This window comes from Arachis ipaensis, chromosome B10 (assembly GCF_000816755.2).
Source record: "Arachis ipaensis cultivar K30076 chromosome B10, Araip1.1, whole genome shotgun sequence".
Classification (NCBI taxonomy): Eukaryota; Viridiplantae; Streptophyta; class Magnoliopsida; order Fabales; family Fabaceae; genus Arachis; species Arachis ipaensis.
The window spans coordinates 119,127,913-119,132,137 of record NC_029794.2 but is presented as its reverse complement, the minus strand read 5'-3'; positions in this window follow the sequence as shown (position 1 = coordinate 119,132,137).

The window sequence follows — 4,225 nt, the reverse complement described above, 5'->3', positions numbered from 1 at the left end:
ATACTTATTTAATTTTAACAACAACTTAATCCTTTATATATTATTTAATTATTAAATTTACCATCTATTTTATAAATTATTATTTTATTATTCATCTATTATATTTATTAACAATTAGAAACAAAAACAATAACGAAATAGATCTTTCATTAATCGTGACCTTCATACATATTTTGGCAATACGAATCAACGAGTTTTTTTGTCTTTGATTCGTTTTTTTTAAACGCCAGAAAAATTGTATTTCTTGGTAATTCAATCGATTGGACGTACAACACAATCGATTGAATATCACACCTTTCTTCAAAATTCAATCTATTAGAGATGTAACACAATCGATTGAATTGCACTATAGAATATAGGCTTTTTTATTCAATCGATTGAATTTCGTAAAGCAATAAGGGTGTTTTCTTATTCAATCGATTGACAATTGGTAATACAATTGATTGGTTTTTGTAACACAATTCGATTGAATTTTGTACGTAATTAAAGGTATTTTCGTATTCAATCGATTGATGTGGTAACACAATCGATTGAATTGAGAACTGCAATGTATATTAAGCCGTTATAACTCTTCCGCCACTTTTTTATAAATTATTATCTTATTATTCATCTATCTTATCTTTAAAATTTTATCTTCAATTTTTTAAGTTTTTATTTTGATTTAGATATCATAATCTTATCTTTTTCAATACTAATAAATAACGGGTGAATAATCTATCGTCGATTTATTTTTTAACTATCCAATTCTACAATTTTAATCGTTTATCAAACTCCTTGATTATTAATTTGTTTATCGTTTTGGTTCATCATTTATTCATCTTCTTAATATCTAATTTTTCTTCTTCGTTTATCCATCTCCTCAATATCCAATTTTTTAGAGAATTCTATTCCAGTGGTTAATCAATGCAAAATACATTACTCTAAAGAATAGTAGGAAATTAAAAAAATTCTACGTAAGAATTAAAAAATATTAATTTATGTCACAAATATCTAAAAAATAAAAATAACATTAATATATGCAAACATATATGTAAACCCCGTTAGATTAGTAAATAATTAGTCAATAAATTAGTTTTTAATAAAGAAGATTAGAAATATTAATATTATATTAAATTAGGATAGAGCTCATCGAAACGAGAATTTTGACACTAATTTTAAAGAAAACAGTCCAATATTGGACCGAATGGGCCGAACTGAGCCCATAGACCCAACCGAGCCCGTGGGCCCAATCGGCCTAGCACTTAAGAAGACTGAAGCCATTTATTTTCTCCCATTCAACAGAAATGAAGCTGAAAGCTTTTAGGGGAGGGAGGAAAAGAAATTTCCCTGAAACCCTTACGGTGATTTCAAAATCTCGTAACTTCTCCATCTGAGCTCCGATCGCCGCACCGTTTGCGGCCACGCGACTACCGCGTCGAGCTCTACGTTTTTACCAAAACAATTTTATAGGTAACCCACTTATTCATCCTCAGCCTCTTCTTCCCCAATTTTGGAAAATTAAGTGGAGATATTGAATTTCTTTACTCTTTGATGTTTTAGGATCCAATTAGCTTGAGAAAAATGTTTACTCTTACTTATGTGAAGATTGGATAAGGTAAGGATACCATAATTTCATTTTAATTTTACTGAATTTATGTTTTGAGTATTAAATTGGGTATATATGTGTTATAAATGTGTATTAGGTTGTGAATAAATAATTGGAGCTTGAAATTGTGAATATTGGAACTTGGAAGAAGATGAGCCTAGTGTTTATTGAACTTTTACGGGGCTGTGTTTGTTTTAAATAAGTTGCCTTGATCACTACGAGGAAGTCGGCCAAGGTATAGTTTAGGTTTCGTGCATTTAATATATAATGTTCTATGAAAACTTAGGCTAGATGACCATAGGATAAGTTGGAATGCAGGTATATATCTAATGTTTAGTAATTTGTTATGAACATGTTTAGTTTGGAGTTTGTTGGATAATTAGTGATTTGATTATATGGTTACAAGTTTATTGAGGAAAAGTATGATGGAGTTGTTGAAATATGAAATTGTGTAAGGTTAATGAATGGTGGTTGATGAAATGCTATAGTGCTTTGTTGAGTTTTATTGCTGGTGTTTGGATTGGTATTGATAGGTTGAGTAATGAATGGAATGGAAATGTTGATTGAAAATGAGGTTTAATGAATTTGCAAAAGTTGGCTTTTGGGCTAAACTTCGGTGGGCTATAACTTGGCTTCAAAAACCCCAAATTGATTCCAATCTGTTTTAAATAAAAATTGGGTTCGTAAAGTTTATGTCGTTCGAAGAACGGAAGAAAAACGATTTTAAACGATTGAGTTATGCCCGTCAAAAATTTTGGTGTGAAATATGTGGTTATGCAGGTGCCATTTCCTCATTATGCAGCTCTCTGGTTGTTTTATTTTTTTTTGGAGAACGTACATCCACACGTACGCGTGGCATGAAATTTTCAACTGTGCGTACGCATATAGCCCCATGCGTACGCATAGGGGATCAACATGCAAGTCCATGCGTCACATGACCCACGCGCACGCGTGAGCCACGCGTACGCGTGGTCCCTATTCAAGAAAACATGATTTTTGAGTTTTAAACCCTATTTCAAGCTTCTAAACCTCTATTTTTATTCCTTTAGTCATTAATAATAGTATTAAACCTGATAATCAGGATGAAGTTAGGAAATAGGGATAACTTAGAGATGAAGTAAAGCTGAAAAGTGATGAATTGATTATGAAATGTTACGTATAATCATGTATGATACTTGTCTTGATAATCAAATGAATGATCATGTATGATACTTAACTTGAATGATTAAATGATCTGAGATACGAGATTCCCTTGGTAAAGTACCGTGGCTTGCCACCACGTGTACCAGGTTGAAAACTCGATACTCTGTTGACTCTACGACGTAAGGGTGACCGAGCACTTATAAATTCCCGGGAATGGTACTCCCATTGAGCGATTTGATATATATATGAGAAAAAGCTATGCATAGACTCATGGGGATGCACATCGGGAGACAGTCCAATGGTTTAGCAAACCGGACTTGTCGGGTTGGCTGTATAACCGATAGATGACCTCATTAGCCATAGGACAGGCATGCATCATGTGCATATTACTTGAATTACTTGTTTGTGCTCTAACTGGGTTTGCCTAAGTGCATTTATTATGTTAAGTGTATACCTGCTACCTGCAGTACTTGTAAACTTCTTGTGCTTATCTATATCTGTTTATTTGTCTGTGAAATACTGACGGAGATGGAGGTATGGAGGAATGGGAGTACGGGACTTAGATTTAAGATTAAGTAAAGTTAGGTTTAGATACTTTTAGTAAACCACCTTTTAGGGCTTCTGTTTAATACTTTAAGCTTTATAATTTGAGTGTCGGCGTTCCAAGATTGCCTTTGGCATTTCCAGGACCTTATATCTTATGTGTGTGCCACCTTTACCATACTGAGAACCCCTGGTTATCACCCCATACTATGTTATTATTTTTCAGATGCAGGTCAAGAGGCATCTCGTTAGGCGTCTGGACTCCTGAAGCGAAGTGGGTACTGGGTTATTTTGTTGTACAGTGATGTATATATATGTACTTAGCTTTCTCTCTGCATAACTTGTTCTTTTTTATCCTCTTAGATGTTTATGGAGAGACAGAATTTTGTTTATGTATATTTAGGTTTTGGATATGTATGTGTGTGTGTGTGTGCAAATATTCTCCGGCCAGCCTTGGCTTCGTGGGCTGAGTTAGGAGGTTGTTATTTTGTATCTTTGGCACTCTGTTCCTACTTTTATTATCTTATGTTCGATAGTTATAGTTTTCCTAGCACGCAAGTTAACCTGTTTCTTGAGCGTTGTGCTTTTATTTCACGACTTTTATTTCATCTATTCTTCAAGCTCCTTGTATATTATAACCTTTCTGCTATTATATGTATACATTATGTTTTAGAGATCGTAGTACCATACCACCTCTGTTTTACAGCTTAAATGTAAAGCTCAGTTTGTTAGGGTGTTACATTATGATATCAGAGCAGTTCGTTCCTATAGAGCCTGAAAGATAGACTGATTGTGCTTTTGTGCATTCTCTGTATATGTGTCTATGTGCTATTAGGATATCTGACTGATATATGGCATAAACGTTTGTGAGCATGCATTTGGAACTTAAAGTATTAGACCTACAATATTGAGACTGATCAACTTAATAACACTTGTTTGGTGTGTATAGGGACC